The sequence below is a fragment of the Falco cherrug genome, chromosome 6, assembly GCF_023634085.1.
Source record: "Falco cherrug isolate bFalChe1 chromosome 6, bFalChe1.pri, whole genome shotgun sequence".
Taxonomy (NCBI): domain Eukaryota; kingdom Metazoa; phylum Chordata; class Aves; order Falconiformes; family Falconidae; genus Falco; species Falco cherrug.
In genome coordinates this window covers 63,236,235-63,258,327 of record NC_073702.1, presented here as the reverse complement: position 1 = coordinate 63,258,327, position 22,093 = coordinate 63,236,235, and the positions used below count along the sequence as shown (strand labels likewise).

The 22,093-nt window shown below is 38.7% G+C and overlaps 1 protein-coding gene across 2 annotated transcripts in view; it reads right to left on the bottom strand.

The window, feature by feature from the left end:
* The window catches only part of HS3ST5 (heparan sulfate-glucosamine 3-sulfotransferase 5), a 195,644-nt gene that overhangs the window by 85,068 nt on the left and 88,483 nt on the right, over positions 1-22,093 (bottom strand). For both annotated transcript variants that reach the window (XM_055715004.1, XM_055715003.1), the window contains one exon: positions 9,252-9,458. The gene's annotated coding sequence lies outside the window, so the exon portion shown is untranslated. The remainder of the gene's footprint in view (positions 1-9,251; positions 9,459-22,093) is intronic.

Sequence of the window (22,093 nt, the reverse complement as noted above, 5' to 3'; positions counted from 1 at the left end):
AAATAGCTATTTAGGTGCAGCAAACCCATCTTTCCAGTTCGGTTTTTCTTTTTTAAGGGACGATATTGAAAAAAATAAACTTCAGACCCATGTCATTTTTAGAACATGAAATTGAAAAGAACCAAACATTTTCATGTGAGCCACAAATAGGGTGATTTTCATGTGACATTTTGAATTTTGCAAAACAGAACAAAAGTAGAAAAACTTTTTTTTCTTTTTTTTTTAAACATCCACAGATTTAAGCTGTTCAGGGATCTGAATTGTTAAATAAGCATCTCTGATATGGGACAGTAAGGAGAAGTGGATAAAGTGCACAGCCCATTTATTTTCCATCTTTTTCTTCCATTTACAATTGAACATAATTTCTATATATGATAGCATAAGAATACCAATGCATGAGCACAAGCCAGTGAAAATCAGAACAGTATTTTAGTGAATACACTTTCCATATGTTATCCTACGGCTTCACAATCTCTGCTGACTTGGTGTTGGGAAGCAGACTTGGTGTCAGTTACCTCTGAAAATGAGAGACCAAATTTTAGAGTTCAGTCTCTGTTCCCTTTTTGCTTTTTCTAAGTAAAGCCTAAGTATTCAAATCAGGGAAAAAATGCCCATGTTCTCAGGTGAGAAGCATGAGATTACTGAGAAACTTTCAGTGTCTGGTCAATGCAGAAGACAAATTTTTGGAGGCACCTGGCTTATGAGATCTGATCTGCCTGCAGAATATGAGTGTTAGTTGAATACACAGCACAGCCAATACAGCAATGCTGTATCTGTGTGATTGCACTATTTGAAGTGACAATCTTTCTTGCAAGCTAAGATACTTGTGAATCCTCAAATACTAAGTGGACATTAAAGTTTTTTGGGCTTTTTTTGTTTGTTTGTTTCCTGTTGTTTTTTTGTGGGTTTTTTTGGCAATTATACTGGTACATTTCTGTATCCAAATCCTGCTTGCATTATACTTCAGCTATTTATATTCTTCTAGGACCACGCCAATAATCCAGAAACATATATAAAGAGATAGATTTTTGTTCTTAAGGACATGGCTTAGGAATAACTTAGTGTTACATGACATTAGACCGCAAAATTACATCAGAAAGTTCTATCCATTGTATGCATTTACATATTTTAGAACACTACATCTACAAGATGTTAAAAACTCAAATATCCAAGATTTGTCTATGCTGTTTTATGACTATATAAAGGCACAGCTGACACTTTCAAACAAACTGCTACAGATATACATGTAGCAATATGTGCATTTTACCATGTGATGGAGTCATACAATACATACAGCTGTAAAAGGAAGTGGTTTATGGAAAGAAAATACTATTGCTACCTCATTTCTATGCACATTAATCTGCAAGGAGAAAAAATTCAGAGAATGGTATTTGTGCCACACAATATAAAAGTCAGCTAGAACAATCAATCAAAAACAATAAGGAAAAGAAAGCTATTTGATATTTTTTCCTTTTACATTACTAATATAAAAAGCAACTTGCAATTATATATTTGTAAACTATGTGTTCAATTTTAGTATATTTGAAATATTAAAAGATATTTGAAGCACTATGCAATAGCTGTTAAAGCACACTTTGTCAGGCCCATTACGACAGCAGCTTTCTTGATCTTAATCAAGATACCAGCATATTAATAAAGGAGAGAAAATACCACTGTCTATGAGAACAAAAGGAAGGACACAGAAAACTTTTGGCATCCTTTAGTATACGCATTTTGCAGCTGAGTTTGTAATTCTATTTTAGAGAAGGAAGGAGCATTTAAGATTTAAAGTAACAGTTACAAATCCAGAAAAACACACCAACCAAACTGACAAGCATAAATTCCCCAAGGAACCCAGTATTTTATGTGAGTCTCCTAGCTGAACAAAGCACACCGGCTCTCATTATACCCCGTCAAGAGCAAAATGTTCACACCCTAGTCTTCTGGCTTCCAAAGACTTCAGGAGGCAAAAGCTGGCCAGGATAATGTTTTGGAGTGTTCATTGCTCCCAGCTCCACTGGGACTGCCCAGAGAGACAGGGAGTTTTTTTGGGGGAAGACAAAAGCAGACCCCAAAGTGGATCGGTTGGCCGTTCATTCCTCAGAGGATCTGGGTTACACAAATGGTCAAGAAAAAGAAATTCCCAGAATTCTGGAGGAGTCCTCCATGCCCTTTTAGCTGGTCGGACTGCAGTAAGAATTTATGATTATGCCTTATTATTTGAGTACTGAAACAGGAGAAATTCTGCATTGTTTCCACGCCTTCTCTAACAAGCTCTGTTTTTTAAGTACCCCTCTAGGAATATACACACAATTTAGAAAAACAAATGCTTTATTCATGATAGCAATAAGTACAGCTTGGCTGCACAGATACCAATTGAATAGTAGTTTTGCATTTTTTATTTTATTCCTCCCAATAACTACATGTTCCTACAAGAGCTTCACAAACATGCACTGAGTTTTCTACACAGTTTTTAATGGAGAATGTTTTAAATAGTTTTCATAAAGTGAATGAAGCTGTGATAAGCAGCACAGCTGGTGAGCCAGTGAAGAGACTAAAAGGAAGGAATTACCAGGAGGAAAATGTTCTAGGAATGTATTTTCCTCATGAGGCCCAAAGATTAACCAATTAAATTTAGTACTTCAGTTCATATAATGGAAAATATATATGGAAAACAAACAGGGTGACTTGAGTGCTTTCTGAAAGCATCTTTGCTTTTGAGACAGAAATTTCTCTGAGAAGTATCTACCAAAAATCAAAACCATGCAAACACCAGTAAGAAAAGCAAAAAGCTAAAGACCTATATTACCATTTTACTCTTGCTTATTCCTGAATGTGAAGTGGAGGAAACACAAGAGAAATATTTAGATGACCATGTCTTACTTGGGTCATGTTGTGACCTCAGAAAATCCAGGGAAATAAAACTGCAGGTGACTGCTTACACCAACAAAATCCTCACAAATGAGATCCAGGATGCCTTCTCTCTGCTCCCTGTTGAGGGAACCAAGTAAAGCAAAGATAATGCTGTCAGGGAGAAGGTTTAAGATTTTGACAGTGAATACTAACAGTTTTACAGTTATTTCTCCTCCATAAAGACACTCGTAACTTTTCATTAATGTTTGGGACCAGGCTCCAATACCTGTTCCATCCTGAAACTGGACTCCAGCTTCCCCAAGGGTATTGTGTGCAGCTGCTCCAGTTGTGTGTTTTCATGGGGCATTATTTGCTTGCAGCTTTCACATATACTTTCATCTCTACCCACCAGTTATCCATTCCTATAAGCTAACACTGTTGTGTCCTGGCACTTCACAGATGAGGGATGTTTGATGACATCCCAGAGTTTAAATCACTCATCTTTCACCTTTCTCCTACCAAGAGCAGAAGGCTTAATTTCAGTAGATGTACAGAACTTCTGAAAGTCAACTTATTTGTTGAAAGGACTCTGTGGTGTGTACAGCTCCTAAAAGCTCGCTGCATAACAAGAAAAGATGCATTATGTCTCTCTCGGGAGCCCTCTTTGCTCAGAAGTTTTAAAATCGTTTCTTGTAGAAGCAGTTCATTTGTGGAAAAGGAAAAAATGCTCATGGATATCAAGAGATCCAAAATGGCTGTACCTTTGAGAACAAGAACAGTGCCTTCCACCAAAATGCAAATAGGAGCCTCAGAGACACTGCGGTCCAGGAGCAATGCTCTCTTACTGTGAAGAGTGAAACAGCCTTGGATACTATGAGTTATATCAACCTCTCAGAAAGTTTGCAGAGATGTCTGTGTCTAGGCCTTTGCCTGGTAGGTATGGAATAGTTTTCTAGACTTTGTTGGTTTTGCGGCCTTGTTTTCTAAACCCAGTGAAAAATTAAGAAAGACTGAAAAAAAACTGTGTCGCAAATGCTTTTAGTAGGAAGAGTTCTTGGTTCATTCTCTGGGGCCACAGCTAAGCAACAGGGACAATGCTTATCCCTGCCTTTTTCCAAGGATGTGAGCAGCCTCATTGCAAACTAATGCTTAATGGCACATGCCTAGGAATCTTGCTCAACTGGCTGCCTGGATCATTTCTGCCTTTCAACCAGTACTGTCTGGATCTCACCCAATTTCAGTCTCAGCCAGATGCTCTTCTCTAGGAGCCACTTTCCTCTAGGCAGTGCAACATCTTTGTGACGGCTCTGGTTACATCTGTGGAAAATGAGATATGCGCTTGGGTGTCATCTGCAAAGCCTGCAGCAGCTTAGCCCCTCTCTGAACAGTTTTCTGGAAGTATTGGAAAGGAATATAGGGAGAGGAGTTATAGCCCTATGGTCAGACTGCAGGTGCAGGATACTGGAAAAAACCCACAATTTTACCAGTGGTGTTTTGGGGTCTTATTGAAACCAGCTTCTGTGTCTGCAAGGTATATGAGATTGGGATACAGTCACTTTATTTAAAGCGCATTAAAAAGAAGAAGAAAGATAAATAATTGCTTATCCACATCTGAAATTAAAAAGTCCCTGCAAATTAATACAGCCACAGGAAGCTGGATTAATAATTACAAGAAATGGAAACATGGTGTACTATTTAAAATTCTCTGGATAAAACAGAATAAAGCCTGTTTTTCCTTACTGCAATATATTTTGACCAGTGTGTATTTTACATGTAATTTTATGGTGCAGAAGACATTACTGAAAGAATGGCTTTACTTGATAATTTTCTTGGTTGGTAGAGCTGATGTATTAAAAATGTTAATGCACTAAATTTACGTTTTTCTAGCCTGACTATTTCTTACTCCAATCTCTCCTTCCTCATTCTTAACCTCTTTAAAAAGTAATGATACAAAATAGGACTTCTTTTTGACAGTTTTAGTCAGAAAACCTTACTTTCCCTGCCGATTTTCATGCTCTACAAGCTTTGCCATCATAAACCACTTTGCATGTATTAAGAACAAGCATTATATTAGATGAGGCAATTTAAGTGTATCCCATTTCACTTGGTGAAACTAAGCAGCTTTGCATTATAACTAAGTTGAGCTAATGAGAATATGCTTGGAGCATGTGTTACCTGGAACTGAAGTTAGCTAGTCATTCAATACTGCAACCTGTGAGTTTGCAAAACGATGACAGGAATCCTGCTGTGAGGGAGATAGGAAAATTATTATAATCTGCATTCCTAAATTGAATGAGTATTTTGCTCAGCAGAGGCCTCTTGACTGCAAATAGTCTGAAATTACATCCTGCTGTTTGAAATGTGTTTTTTTTTCAAAGTGAGTAAAAATACCCACATTTTCTTAAATCAAATATTTTTAAATCTTATGTGAATAAAATTATTGAGAAAGGGAAAGTCATATATTCTTCACTTCCTTTTGTAAAAGCTGTTTGATATTAAAATTTTTGATAGTAGTGTTATGGTTTTATACTTTTATCTTAATTATTTAATTATTAGATTAATAAAGCTGAACATCGTATCTCCCTCATCACTTTATTACTGAAAAAATTCCATGTTTACAAGCTTCTTTTTTTTGTACAGAAGAAAATTGTAAAATAGATATTTCATCAGAATCTACTAATAGATATGATGCCCAACACAGCAGTAAGCTAAAACTCATATGTAAAGTATTCAATAAAGACTATACAAAAATGAAAAGACCACAAAGTAGCAAGCAACTACAGGGAGTAAATGTCCCCCACAAGAGCAGCATGGAAAACATAACTTCATTCATGCAAGTTCTTTATCTCATTCAAGCTAGAAATGGCACCAAAAAAAAAGAGAAAGAAAACAGTCCCAGGGATAAGTATGAGAGGCCACTGTAGTTTGAACAATCGTTATCTACTGTGTAAAAGCCACAAATACTGCAAATGCTTTGCATTACATACTGTCTGAGAGTCTAAAATGGAAGAGGGGGTGGTTCAGCTAAACCTCCCCAAATTCTCTGTTCTTTAAGTAGTGACCAGTGAAAAGGTTAAAGGTAAAAGAAACATGACAGAACAACTTGCATGGACATCAGTGCTCCACAGCTGAAGTTAGAGGAGGCTTCAGCTTTGCAACACTGGTTGTGTGCATGTTTGTAATTTAAACAGACCAGCGCTAATTCTCTTGCCCAGAGTGTGGGTGACCCAGTATCTCCACCCCAAGTCAAGGTGGCTGTATTCTTAGCTGCCTCCTGGAAACCGTCCTTACCCTATGCTGCTCCCTGAACTCCACCCTGGCACCGTCTGGGGCTATGGGGCAAAACCATGCTAGGGAACATGTGAACAGATGGGATGGCTGAGCAGAAGCCAGGTATCACTCATGCCCAAGCCCTGATTTGCTGCTATAGACAGAAGTATGTAACTTTAGGTTTGCTGAAGAGGCAAAATAGCTGAGAGGAAGGTGTGGTTACTCTTGTGTGAAAGATGGTTCTCAGGAAAGCCAGCATATCAGGCAAAGGTGATGACAAGGGCAGAGACATGTCTTAAACACAACCCATTTTTCTGGAACTTAAGAGACCTTATGCTGAGTTGCAGTCATGTTGCTTTGGATTAGGATTCACAGCTCTGACCTACTTCTGAAGTGGTGGCTAGATCACTTCTGGTTTTCCTCCTCACAAAATATACTGACAGAAGACATCTTTTTTCCTGCATATTAAGTCAACCTCCCAAGACATAATTCAGTCTTCCCCTTGTCAGGGGACTCTCCTTTCAACCTCTAGGATGAAGCTGTAACCTCCAGAGCTTGGTCTGTATGCTGTATAGGCTTCACACAAAATCTCCAGGATCAATTTCAAATCTAGGTTTATGGTAAACATTCCCACTTCATAAGCCATCATATATTTTCTTTTGTGTGTGTGCTTCTTCATTAAATGCACAACACTTCTTTTGACTTAATAAGCTAGGTACTTAATCTAGTATAACATTTATTCATTTACATCAGGGTAATTTCTTACTTTTACTACTTAAGCTTCCACAGGCCTAGTGGTTAAACCTAGCTGCACTTCTGTTCTTGCAGTGTTTTCTTCTGCCAATAACAAAAGTCATTGTGGAAAATTTGGACAGGTGAAACTCCACCAGGTTTGCAGCCAGTCAGATATTTAGCTCATTTTTTCATTTCCGCTGTTTAAATGAACATATCCATTACCTATCAATGAAAATTTGATCTCCAATCTATCAAATGTCTGTAACATTTGTCATAGCATAAACTACAAAGTCCACAAAACTGAAAAATAAAGCATTTGTTTGCATAATTTTTCATCCAAATTTATATACTGGTATTAATGAATGTGTGCTTTAGTAGCAATACCATAAGCACATTGAAAGATACATAGGATCTTCTAGCTTTACCTACCCTAACATAGCAAGGCTGTGTCAACAATTGTACTGAATTTGCAGAACCTGTAATCATATACATTATATATATTTAACGGTCCACACAAATACGTATTACACAAATACCCCAAGAAGTAAAAACATGAATGCAGTGCAGGGAGGTGGAGTTCACAACACTTGAAATTTGAGCTCTGCAACTGTGTGAGGTATTCACCCCTTAGTACACACACGTATAGAAGATGTAATATTATAAAAAAATGATTACACGTTAAAGCTACAATATATCTCCTATATGAATCTTATTTTCTTGTAAAATATTTAGCTACACAGCGAGTGCACTCCACAGAACTAACATAGCTCTTGCCCACATGGAAATCTTTGCAAAATCTTACAACTTGTCTGACCTTCTGCCTTTAAATGGAGTCTGTATTTTTATATGCAGGTTATTGTTCCTACTGAACTGTATTAAAAAACTCTCAGTAACTTCAATAGAACTTAGATTAAACAAAACTGTATTGTTATTGTGGTTTTTTTCTCCTCTTCTCCTATCTGGAGTAGACATTTGGTGCCAATGGGGAAACAATTTCTTTTGATGAGGAATGATATTTTTGTCTTCTATTTACTTTATACAGGGACTAGGCATTTAGAATGCAAAAAGAAAAGCTAGCTAGAGCAGTAGACAAAAAAACATTGATTAAAAAGCGATTATTCAAATGATGTCACTAGAATCCCTCCACAAAAATGAGCAAGCAGAACTCAATTCATGTAGTTTTAATTGCATCAAGTTTGAACTCCATCTATTTTAGCCAATAGGTTTCCTGAAACTGTTTTAATAGGTTGTCGAAATGTTTAATAAGAACAAATAGTATTTGTAAAACTAATTCTTTTTTTTTTAATGGCCAAATCAAATAGGATGAGGTTGACAGTGTAAAATGGAAAATAACTTTGCCCCTTCCTCCCCCAAACCCAGACGGAGCAATAATCCTGAAGAATATTCTGCAAAGGATGGAAAACAGATGGCAATCATAGAATAAAATCAAGGTTACATGACTGTTCACTTTCCTTCTCTACTGCACGTAGCATTATCCACATCATTATAAACATTTTTTTTATAATGTTATGATTGGTGCTGAAAATCATGATGTATCTTTATGATCTTGTTACTTTCCTTGTCTGTTATGTGTTTGGGACATGACTTGATGCGCACATATGCCCACACACATTCCACCACCTTTCTGAGCATGTATCTGTTTGCAGAATGGTTTCTTCTACATTTTCGATTGTACCACAGAAAAATTACGTCAGTGAATTGTCCTGACTGAGGGTGATTTCTGGAGATGGCAGAGTGGAGACAGACCAATATCCATAGATGATATAATATTTTAACAGATATCAAGGGATAATAAAAGCATTTTATTAAAATCTCACAGCTTCCAGGAAGTTAATAGTTGCCATTAGGAAGAAATTAGGTTTTTTTCAAAGTTATATATGTCTTCAGCATTACCCTGAAGCCCACATGCCACCTTGAACAAATAAGCACACAGGTGGACAAACATCAACCCCCTTATCCCCACTGGCTGTAACCAAGGACCATCTTGTGAACAGAGGTAACTAGAATACTCTTTTCATCCCCTTTTGACCAGTTGTAAATCAGATGAGTATGATTACAATGCACTAAACTGAAGCTCAGAAGAAATACCACAAAAATGGCTAATGGCAACCAAGCTCAGAGCATGGGTAGGTCTTGCTCTTGGCGGCAGCTAGCAAGTCATTCAGAGGGCTTTAAGTTGCACCAGCTCACTAAGTACATTTTTTCCACAGCAGTCAAAAGCATGACCTCAACTATATATTAGATGTCTGTCATCCATCCACCATTTAATCCACCTGGGGCTATGTTTAAGCAACAAACTGAAACATAGTCTGCACTGCTAATGGTTAAATGAAACCATCTTGAAACTTCAGGCTTTTAAGGAATACACTAACCTTTGTGTCCTTATGCACATCCAGGAAGTCCAGGACATCTAATTTTGATGAAGAACATTCAGGATGCATTTAACTCATCTGTTCCAGTGTTCATTCTCAAGAATCTTTAGTGATTACTGAAAAGACCAGTCAAGGAATAAAGCAACTCCAGGTACGCAGATGGAAAGATCAGACATCTCTGCTGAAATAGTGTACAACTCGCTGAGCCTGTATGAAAAGAGAAGATGCTTGCTGCATAGTTGGAAAAAAAAACCCCAAAACACAACCAAAACCCAAACAATACAACAAACACTCAGTTCCCTTCTTCAAGACCAAACAGAAATTTTGTGCAGTAGGGCCCCAGAAGTAGTACTTGCCAGCTCAAGTTTTTGGAAGTACTGTCTCAGTATCTTGTAAACATTAGCAGCCTGGAATCTGAAGTTCAGGGTAGGGAGGAAGGGGAAGGAAATTTACATCAAATGTGTTTCTCAATAGTAAGCTCCAAATGAAAATATTCCCAATAACAGAAAATTGCTAATTACATTTATTTTAAGTGGGCTACATGAAAAATAATGTTAGAACTTCACTAGCAAGAGATGATATACTGCATGTGCTGTTGCTACTCTGCTGCCTTTTACCCTTGACATTGACCTGAAATGTGATTTACAGGCTTTTTGTAAATCAGTGAAAACCCCACTTTTATACTGAGAACAATGCCAGACCCATCTGGAGAAAATATTAATAGTATTTAGTGAGAATTGTTTGACCGTTCTTGTTTTTTTCTGGTTTGGGGTTGTTTTTTTTCCCCTGTGTTTGGTTTTGGTTTTTGTTGGTTTTTTTTTCTTTTCTTATTTTAAATTATCTATCTGTGCCTCCATATTGAAGAAATGGAACACAGACAGAAACAGGAATATGGTATTTAATTGCCAACCCTGTACTACAATTTCTAGCTTTAGGCATGAACACATCTACTTTCTTTCAAAGTATATCAGACCTCAAGGAATTTGGAATACAGTTAAGCCTGCAAAATCATCAATGCCAACATGACCTGCCAAACACATTAACCCTGTAAATATTCCATTAATCAAGAAAAAGTACTTCTGAGTGGAGAAGCAGAATTACATCAAAAGGTTTCTACAGAAATATTACAAAGGACCAGTTTGAGCACCTTCCAGTAGGGTCAGAGTCTAACAAACGCAGATGCCTATGTATACCTGAAACTAAATTTTGTTTTATGTTTGGTGTACTAATAAAAGAAAATAGAAATGTACAATGCAGACACTGCAGAATCTGGTATAAGTCTAGGAAAATAACAGCCATCCTTTCTTTGCAATGAAATGTTTATTTCACTACATAATTTCCATGTACATTACATAAACTACTTACTTGGCTCAAAAGCAGTTAACTTCTGACTGCTGTTGCCTGTGTGAGACATGATTTACGACACTGAATTATTTGTTTTTCCATCAGGAACATTTATTTGTTAATAATTTATCAGATAAATGGCTTCTGATTGAGCAATTTAAAAAATGTAGGTAAATCAATGGCAAAAGACACCGAGCAGCATATTATAATGATACAATAATCGGAGCTCATACATTAGACTGAACTGATAATGTCCCAAAAGCCCTCTTTTGATTGCTCAGTTTCATAGAGTAAATGTTCAGCTGAAATAAATAATAAAACATCTCAACTACAGCTCTGTGAAATCATGCCATATTATGCACAGTATCTTTGAAACCAACAGTTTGTCTCCAGAAAACAAACATGGAAACCAGCCCCACAAAACTTCTCTGCAAGTACACAAGCTCTCCCTGGAGATGAGATTAATAGTCATGTGAAGGAGACAAAAGAACTCTCTCAGATGTGTGATTGGGACCTTGGAAATCAGAGGGGTCTGATTCCTTTGATGTCAGTGACACTTAGAGATATAGATTTTAGCATTAGATCCAAACAGTGTTTGCCATCACTCCTGTGTGCGACATAGACAGCACGAGAAGCAAAAGCAATAAACCCCTTAAGAGAGAGCTCTCAAGGGCTCTTGACAGATCACAAATAAGCCGTGCTCTGAGTTACAGGATTTTCAGCTAAGTTGATCACAAGATAAACAGAATGTATTCTAAGGGCTCTGCTTTGACAACCTCAACTACCTTCGAGGTTTTAGAGAAAAGGAGGGAGATTTGAAAAAACTTCTGGAGGAAAGCTGCATATATGCATTTCCCTTCTTTCCTATAAGTGTATTACATGAATTAAATAACTTGAGATTTTCGAGGGCAGTACTCAAGCTCCCTAATACTACTGTTGCTGAAAGTCCTATTATTTTATAGGCATTCTCTAATTGCCGAATGGACTTGTTTCCCATCAGACTTCAGGAGACTAGTCAGAAATGTGTTGACAGTATGTAGACTTATTTATAAAATGGATACTGTTCAGTTCAAATGAACACACACATTCTGCCAAGAAAAGATTGCTTTCAAACTTAGTAATAGATAGGATTTTCTCATCTGTTATTTGATGAAATGTCATATTGATTATAAACAGTAAGTTTCAGGAATGACAGATCTACCAATAAAAGCCACAATTCAACATGGAATATAAGCAAATATCAATATATGTAATTATATATAATGAACACAAATGTCATAAATTTCTTTATTGTAAATAGATTAAATGAATACATATGAAGTGAAAAATCAAATTAAATGAGGTAACATCATTACTATTTTTCTCTTATTTGATTTCTAATTGAACTCTTTCTTGCTGTGATAATGAGAACACTACAGATTTTTGATTAACAACTGTCCATTCTCACCGTGCATTTATCCACTTTACCTAAGACTAGATTATTTGGCCAATGTGTCCTTTCAGACTTCATGACTAGGATCTACAGGCATCTCCATGCCCCACAAAAGGGCAAAAGAACATGGTAGATCCAACCCCTTTTAGCTCTTTCCCAGAGTAGGATTCCTTTCAGCGGACTGATTGTTTTTCTTGTAAAGGTGCTAGCGTTAGTGTCAACATTATTAACCAGTAAGTTGTATTTCTTTTTGCCCACAAAATCTTCTAGCTGTTTTCTTTATAAGCTAGATACACTTAGGCATATCCAGGGGCTTTATCAATAAGGAAGCAGCAACATTTTCAGGGATCCAAGCAGTGCCTTCATGCAGTCTTAGCTACTGTTTTGGTCCATGAATTGCTGCTGGGTCCTGGTCCTCTGACTGTTCCCCCTTGCCACACGTTACTTTGCTCCTGGGCTCCCTTTTGAAATGAACTGGTCGGTTCTCCACATGTCCTAGGCATCACCCTGGCCAGAGTTCACATGGACATCACCCCCCATAGGTGGTAGGGCCTAAACCTTGCCAGGCTTGACACCTCCTGTCCTACACAGTTGTTTGAGCATAATCCAGCCAGCTGTGGTCCTCACATACTCCCACTCACCCTTACGACACATCTCCTGCCTTTCCTCCATTCACTTAGTAGAGAGACAGGAGGAGAGAAGGACGAAACAATAAGAGAATAACCAATAGATGCAGATGTATCGTTCCTCTCCATTAAGAGAGCAAGCCCCTTACTCAGCCACTTGATGACTTAAAAGCATTTCAAAAGCTCATTGAATTCAAAGCAACGGATACTGTCTCTCATTAGAGACTATGCAAGAGGAGCCACCTGCACTGCATGAAGGTTTGCACTGTTCCAGGCTGAGCTGGTTCCCACACCTACCAAGGGCAGCTAGGCGCTGTGTAATTGTGTGGCTGCACCAGTGCCCAGTATCATGGACTCCAACCATTAAAAACCATGAGTCAAGGCACACCAAAAAGTAAGATCTGCTGAAGGTTGTTTGTTTAATAATGAACTTGAGTTAGTTTACGGGTTTCCTTCTCTGAATCTGCTAAATGCTTTTTTTTTTTTCCCCCAAGTACGAGAAAGCACTCTGCAAGAAATCTTATGAAAACAGATGAAAACAGAAGAGTTTAAGAAGAAATATTAAAGAAACCTTTTTTTTTTATAGCAAGCAACTAAAAATTTGTACGTTTTGAGAAGTGACCTCCTCTTTCTTCACACATGAAAGTTACTCTTCCTCAAATAATAACACAAAACCCGGCCATGTGCATACACCTAGTCCCTTGCAATGTAAAATTAAATGAGTTAGATTAAGCCATGGCAGCTGTATCATACTTTCTGCTTCAACAGAGAGAGAAGGCATTAAATCTCAAAGGGTAGATCTTTTTTTCTCTTTTACTTCTTACTGTGATCTCTTGCAGTAGCAACTACCTGAAGTAACTAATGCCAAAGGTCATTCAGACTAAGACCTAATGAACTACTCCATTGTTTGCTTTCAGAGCTATTTTGAGCCCACATCCAGATACTATAATTTAATAACATAATAGTTAATGTGCATCCTTCCAAAGCATTTCACATGTCAGTATTTTAATAGAAATCTATGTAAAAGTTAAAATGAATAAGCAGCAGCCAACTGGCTACATTTCCTTCTAGACGCTGCTGAAAAACAGTGCAGAGAGCAGCTACAGCTACTTGGATGGCAGTGAAGAGGCTGTCGTGGTAGCAAGTATCAGGGCTGCTCTGGCAGGTTCAAGACACAGTCAGAGCTGGTTCCTACAAAAACAATGAATTTGCCATGAATGCTGTGAAAACACATACAGAGAGCCATAATTACGTGACTGGGGATGAAGAAGAAGGAAAAAAATAGGAATCTGGGGTTCTCATACAGATTTTCACCTCCTGGTTTCCCTCTGCTCCATGAAAATAATTTTTAGAATAACCCAAGATTTCTGAGCCTATGGCATCTGTCCAACCCTGACAATCAGATTGCCCCAACTTCTAAGAAGCTGGAGCTTCTAGTATTTGTACCTCTGGTGTAAATCCTTCCGACAGATTGCCTCAGGGCAGTAGCACTGGGAAGCCCTCCAGCACAGACCTGCAGAGCTGACCGCACTTAGTCGAGGAACTCTTGACGAAATCTGGGAGGAATTTCTACAGATTGCTTCTTCCACCTGCTGCATATGTATGAAGTGCAATTACCCTCAGGGAAACAACAGTCCATTCTCACAAATTTTGACATGCCACATATTACCTATTTAGCTGTTATTCAATATGTTTTAGAGACATGTGAAGCCATGGCATATCATCACGACCACCACACCACCATGCCCATCAACTTCTCAGTTCCAAGATAAATTTTGTCTGCATTATGGAATGAATTCCAAGCGGCTTAACAATTTGCCACCAAAAAGCTGAATACTAGCAACTTGTATTTTTAAAAATATATGGTTTTCTATTTGAACTCAAATTTGAGTGTGGTGAAACAGAACTTGGACTATTTGCATCAATGTCTAACAGAGGTTGGTAAACACACTGTGCTAGTGTGTCCACATTTCAAAATAAGCACAAACCTCCTGTTTCTTAACTGTCAGGCAAAAAGCAGCATTCACATTCCATGCTGAGTAACGTGTTACTATGGTGCAAACCTACTGCAGTGTGTCGACACTAAGAAAGTTACAAGTAAAAAAATCCTCAAACTAAAATTATGTTAAAAAAAGAGAGGTGTTAAATATGCTATAAATCTCTTGAGGCAGTAGTCTGAAATAACAAAGTTTATTGTAATAAATGTTTAATAAGAAAAAGAAGGATAAAATGATCATCAACACACTTCTTCTCAAAGTACCCTTTAACAACAGTATGTACAATAAATAAAACCTCATTTATACCTAAGTGTTATTCAAAGTACCACAAAAGAGCATGCATATACCTTTATTCCACCATATTCCATATATAGACTGTATATGCAATATGTACACATCACATACAATTTATGTAGGTTCAAGTGCACCAGCTCTGCAACAGTTATTCAATACAAACTGCTACCTGGGACAAGAGCAGCTGCTCTGCTAACCTAAATTCACCACATCAGCACAACTGTACAGCCAGCTACAGCAGCTGAAGCTCTGGCACATGATCTACAGAAAGGGGTCAGTTTTATGAGGAAATCTCTAGCTCTTGGAGGACATAAATAGTGAACTTCCCCTTGAGGGGACATCTCCCTGCAGACACAAGGCCAATGTGAATTTTCTTAGCAGGAAATCTGTTTTCTATGAGAGTCAGAAAAAGGAACAGCCAGCGGCCCAGCATCCACACCTCTGGGATGAGAGATGCCTTACTATGACACTGACATGAGAGACAGCGCAAAAGGAACCAAGGTGTGGATGGAACTATGACACTATCCATGTCACAGCCTTGGCTACAGCATGCTCGCTGTGAAAGGAGGGCTGCAACACATACTGACCCTTGGCAGCTTTGTGTGACAGTGAGAAGACAGGGAGGGCCAGTGGGACTCACACACACTCATCAGCGCACTACAAACTGACAACCCTGTCCAAAGATTTCATGAATGCAGTTAAGGAACCTGTATTTAAAAAAAGAGACATTTGGTATGAAGATATTTCTCATAATAGATGCATTTCTATGTTCACATGTATTTAAATACATGTATTCATAACACTAATTATTTTGTGGCAAAAGGAAGAGGGTAAAATAAGCATATATTATGATAAGTGCTACAGAAGTGTTTTCCTTCAAAACCTGGATCCATATGAGTATCAGCTGCTGCATCTACTGATGTAGTAAGTAAGAGCTACTTACTACATCTTACCATGTAGTACCTGATACAAAATGTAAGTGGGGGAGAACAGCTGGCAAGCCACCATAAGAAGGGATTCTTCATTCCTGTGTCACGGTACTCTGTCTTTCCTAGTCCGTGAGCTCAAGATCACATGTGAGCTCTTCTTTATTTTAATGTTAGGGAGTGTAAGGGTAGCTGTATACTTCGTCCTGTGCCATGTCCTCTTAACTGCAGCTTCCAAATATTCCAGTTATCTGGATTTTTTTAAAAAAAGGCAACAGAAACCACCAGAAGACCCATTACTGGAGCATATGACTTACAATGAGAGGATGAGAGAACTGTGTTCAGCCTTAAGGAGTGAAGGCTAATGAGAGACCTTGCTGCAGTCTGCAGGCACCTAAGAGGAGTGTGTGGAGAACATGGAACGAGACTGTCCTCAAAGGTGGACAGCAGGAGGGCTAGAAGCAGCACTCACAACACACAACACAGGAAATTCTGGCTGCGTAAAAAGAAAAAAAATAATTTCCGTGAAGGTGGCCAGCTGGAGCAGGTTGCCCAGAGAGGCTGTGGAATCTCTATCCTTGGAGATACTCAACACTCAACAAGACGTGGCTGGGCTACCTGCTGCATGACCTGCCTGCTTTCAGCGGGAGGCTGGACACGAGGCGCCCCAAGGCCCCCTGCTCCCCGGGTCACTCTGCTGAGCAGAAGGCCCAGTTCCGCTGACAGATCAAACGCTACCGCCAGACCTGCTGCCCATAAAATGCTGGGTATTGCTAGGAGGAAAGAGTTGTCTTAACTTTCTGAGTGAAATCGACACAGCAGCACTCCAAATCCCAAACCAGATCGTATGTACGTGACCCGAAGAGCCTCAGCCCCACCAGCTTTCCGGAGGAAGCACAGCCTCACAGAAGCCTAACCTCACAGACTGAGCTGCCATACAAAGGTGCGCAGACTGGAGAGAGCCGTATGTACATTCTCAATGCAAGTATCATGATGGCTTATCTTTTCAGCACCTTTGCCCATTAAAGGAAGTTTTTTCTCATTTGGAAATGAAGTACAAGCCAATTATAAAATGAGTTGAATGTCTCTTCTTGACCACCTTCTCATCCTAAACTGATAAGCATGTAAATTAGAGGAATTATTATTTTCCTGTTCTAATTTCTCTGACTGGACAGTTTATGTGTTTATTCTGTGTTTTCAGCAGTTTCTCGTTTTCTCAATGTGAAGGCTTTTAGTATGTTTCCAGGCAGGTAGTGAAAAGAATGTAATCCTGCACTGAACCTCCTGGGATCTGATTTAACCTCCCTCCCTCAAAGGCAGCATCCTTCAACCTCCATACGTTGCCCACTGGTCCCTGCTCTCTCCTGGCTGTTGCAGCAGCCTTGTGCAACACCCGCAGCTATGGGGGAACTGGAGTTTTCCATGGGCACGCCAAGGGACAGCTGTGAGGTGTATGAGGCAGCGCTGTGGGTATGGATGCACCATGTATCTATCTGTGCAGCCCGTAAAAGCAGCCTGTCACTACCCAGTCAGTTGTTTAAACAGCCTAAATGGCCGCTTTTTCAGAAATTGGTTCTGCAGTTTGAGTGAAGACACTGTCAGCCATGAAGAATGCAAAGAAGTGGCCTGTGCTAACAAAATTATCTTACCGGTTCCTGCTTTCCTTCATAAATACACAGAGAAAGGACTGCTCTGCAACACTTAACAGGCAGGTTTGAAACAGAGCAGCAGCCTTTGTTTCCAATTTGTTTTTATGTCAGTTCCCACCCTGCCCAAATGCTGCCAACCATTATCATATTAACAGCAGATTTGAAAAGCATTTTTCGGTTCCAGAGCAGAGGTATTCAGTCCAGTCTCAGATGACATGGTTGAAGTTTCACAGTGTTCTCCTGTCACATGTCAGATTAATTAACTCAGCCTTGATTAACTAAAACTAGAAGTTTCTTTTATTCAACCATCTCAAATACCAAATTCCACTGATTTCCTGCAGAGATACACAGGAACAACAATTCCCACTGCAATCTTTCATTATACTTTACAGACATACTGTGCCATATTCCATATTCCCACTAGAATTTTACTGATGTGGCTGTACTGATGTTGGTAAGATTATTCTTGATTTACTTTGGCAAAAAAGAGATCAGCATCAGGACCACTGGGATAAAATTATTCCTCCCCATGGTCATATTTGCTTTACTTAAAACTAGAAAAAAACCCCCAACCCAAACCCCAACACTGCTCAGGCAGCTTCAATATACCATTCTTTCCCATGAAAATAAAATAAATAAATAAAGAAAGAAAAATAAAGAATTACAATCTGCTCTGAGGTGATCTGATGCTCTTTTTGGTTACCTGGGAGAATAAGAACTGAATCAATCCAGCAAAATACAGAGTTAACTTTGATGTTCAGCTTTACATGTACATAATATCTTACATAATATCTTCTTTACCTAATGATGCTTAAGAACTAGACAGTTTGGGGGGTGTGTGTGTGGGGGTGTGTGTGTGTGTAGAATCTTTCAACAAAAGGAAGGCAGCTTTCATTAAAAATTGAGAAAGCAACTGAAATCAAAACAGGGTCAGTTGAAGTTGTTCCCACTTCACGTGTTATTTCTATGCACGTGTGTTTACCAGCTCTGGTGAAAACCACCACATCCTCTAGAACACAGCACCAAGAATTGCTGTCTTTGGCTGGTGGTGTTTCATCATCTGAAACTGATAGGAAGTCTGGGGAAAACAACGGAAAAAGAGGCATGTGATGAATGAAGATTGTCAAGGATTGGCAAGTGAGTGACAGAAGCTGCTTCACTGAAAAAGAAGGATGAATGCTTGAAAAGACTTTTCGCTTTGGTGGATAAGTTCCACCCTATTTCTGTTAAACATATCAAGATCAGTACTATCTGAAAAACTTTTTGGTTTTTTAGAAGTCAATTAACATTAGTGAGTAACCACATTACTTCTCATGCATGTCAGTTTTGGAAATTAAGTGTACATCTTTAGGGTACTCAGGCACCATGTTGGTAAGTACAACACAAGAACCTGCAATGAGCAGAAACTGTCAATATGTGGAAACAGTGCCACTTGTGATTATGTTCAGCAGACTGCGCGTAAGAGCAGTGGAGCTTCTGTGGATGCATAGAAAGCTTGTTTAGCCACATAACTAGGCCAATAGATCTTCTCTGTCAGCTGTGGTTTGCAGCCATAACATCTAATTAATCTACTATGATTTACAAGATGGAGCCAAGAAGCCTTAAAGGCAACCCTACAGGGCCTTTCCCAGTAAAAGTTTTCCACTTATGTTAATATGAATACTTTTCACAGAAAGCTTGCAAATAGGGTGCAAGAAGTTAAGCAGAGACTCTGCGAGCCTCTCATCCCAGTATGACAAGCTGGACATGAAGGGCATTGATTTAGCTCCACATGTGTACTACTCCACCCATGAGCTTTAAAGACATGCAGAGTATAAATTTTCTTAGGAGTTCTCATGACTGCTGTAGCACAGAAAGAATCCGTAGCTGAAAAACCTCATTTGAATTAAAATAAAAAAAGAGGATTTTTTTTCCCCTGTTGTGATAAAAGAGTTGTTATTTTCTATCCTCTTCTGGTTACCAAGCCTTTCCCATGCAATCAGGGCATGCCTTCAAGGTTTTATGTTTCCTACAACACGGGTCTCTTAATTCATTCTTCAATGAAAACTGGGGTTCTTATGTGCTCACTAGACTCTGGTCTTTTAAAATGACCACAAAATATCATTGTGCCTACAATCACATCAAGAACACTGGCAACACTGAAAAAACAAAAACCAAAACACCCATCAGCAAAACACAATCTTTTCAAAGCAGGTGCTTATGGAGGGAGACCTCTCTTCTTTTCTTACAATCCCCCCTTAAGTTAACTTTGCATTACACACCAGCTATGAATTACTGGAAGACTGGGTTGATCTGGCCCAACATGTGACCCAAAGAGATCATCAATGGCCATTCCCCAGATCCTGAGGTCCACCCTGCATACAGCAGCAGAGACCAAACAGATGTCAGAGGCACCTGGATGCCAGAAAAAGGGAACAGCTGTGTGGGCCTAACGAAATGTTAGTTTCGGCTCTGATTCCTACACTCCCTTTCATTCAGGCTGAAGTGACACTACTGGTGTTCAGCAAATCTTCCACTTCTACCTTCAAGCATCAAGATAAAGGTGATGGGAAAGACAACAGGCAGAGTTGAACTAAACTGTGACTAGTCACACACATATTTGCAGCCCTGTTCTCTGACCCTGCTCTGAGCAGGTACAGTCTCAGTGCAGCTAGGGACTGATGGATGTCTCAGAAGGGGATTTAATCTACCAAGTTGTTTGGGTTTTTTTTTCCTTTTAGAAGGACTACTTTCAGGAGTACACAGAAAGAATCATTCTTAAATCACTATCTGAGAAGATTCCAGAAAGTGCTCACTCCTTTTTTCATACCCTTCTCTAGAGACCTGTGGAACAAATGGTCCAAAGGACCTAAACCTTACTTCTACAGAATAGAAGACCTTGCCCTTGGGCTTGTTGCTGTCACAGCATGCATATAACCTGCACTCGTGTTTCTGAAGCTCAGCTTGCCCACCAGTTATGTATGAGCCCTGTGGCGACTCAAGTGGACAATGATGGATTTGCCATCAAATAAGCTTAAGATTAGAGATAGTAAAGAAAAGGAAAGCAATTTAGGAGAAACATTTTCTTGTATTTTTGGGGATCAAAATTTTAAAATTTTCACACTAGCTTTGCTGAAAAACAAAAGAATAATCTTATTTGCAAATATATTATGCAAATCAATTATACTTCTCAAATGAGTACTTTCATAGACAAACTTTCAGGTTCAAGAACTCAGGTGTAACATCTGGTAATTTAATTTCTATAGACACATTTCTGATCAAACAGATTAATTTTGAAATGTGCAAAATGGACAGAGGCACATCAGTTCACATTCAAAAAAATTTCTGCTCAGCATTACTAATTAGGAAATGCCAGCAGAACAAGTAATATGATACTTTATAGCACTGCTGAAAATCTGAAAAACAGCAAATTCCAAATGCTCTAAACAGAAACTGTCTTAAGAACTCCCAGTGCAACAAATCTGTTCCATATGAAAGCTTTACAGCTCTTGTTCAAAGCCTCAACAAATGCAAATATCATCACTGCATATAGACTGTGAGCTGATGTAATTTGCCATAGCTTTATGGAAGTCAATGATGATACATTGATTTCCACTAATGAGGACCTGACCTAAAAAACGCTGCATTCATTTGCCAAGGAAATGCCTTTTTTCCCCCCTACTTTCAAACTTTATTTAGCTTTTATCCAGGGGAGCAGAAGTGCTGAATTAGCATGTAAGTACATTCAGCATCTACACCCTAAGCCAGGCGGAGCGTAAGTGCAAGGAGGGCATAAGAAATTCAGCTCTGTGCCTCTACTTATTATAGATTGAGATAATCACTGTCACATAGATGAAGAAAGGGCAACACAGAAGGTGGTCTGGGAAAGTTTGCAGTTGTGCAGGAAACCCATGGTAGTAAATGCGAAACAAGTTAGGTAGTTTTATGACTCCAGATACAAATAAAGTTATTGGCATTTAGGAAGAAAGAATAGTAGAAAACAAGTTTACTTAGCTTATTTCTCATAAAAGTTTTCCAGAAGAAAATTTCAGAGAAACAAGGTGGATTGGAATAATAAAAATAATTTGAAATCTATCTTGCTGTTTTAGCAGTGGTTTTTTACTTCTATCAAAGCACTATGTTTTTTCTGATGCACTGTAAGAATGGAATATAACTTTTCTTAAGAGTGATGAGTGACCCAGTTTTTGAGGTAGCATTCATATTGTTATCCTCTGGGTTTTATGTTTAAAAGATTATCCTGACATTAGGAAAGAAGCTTTTCTGTATTTTTTCCCTGGTTAAATTTTGAACGCTACGCTTACAGGGAAAACTAAGCTGATAAAGAGAAGAAAAAAGTTTTCAAACAAGAGTTCCATTAAAAAGATATTAAAGATACAAATTTTTAAAATTCCCTTTTGGGTTCTATTTCCCAAACAAAGCACTTGTTGGATGACTTATATGACATTATGCCCCATCGAGGACTCATAAGCTACGCACAGTGAGGCTCCTTAGGTTGCAGCAATTTTAAGTAGGACACTTAATTCTCCCCACTGAAGAGAGCAAAGCCCCAGGCACCCAGCATACTCGCCTGCCAC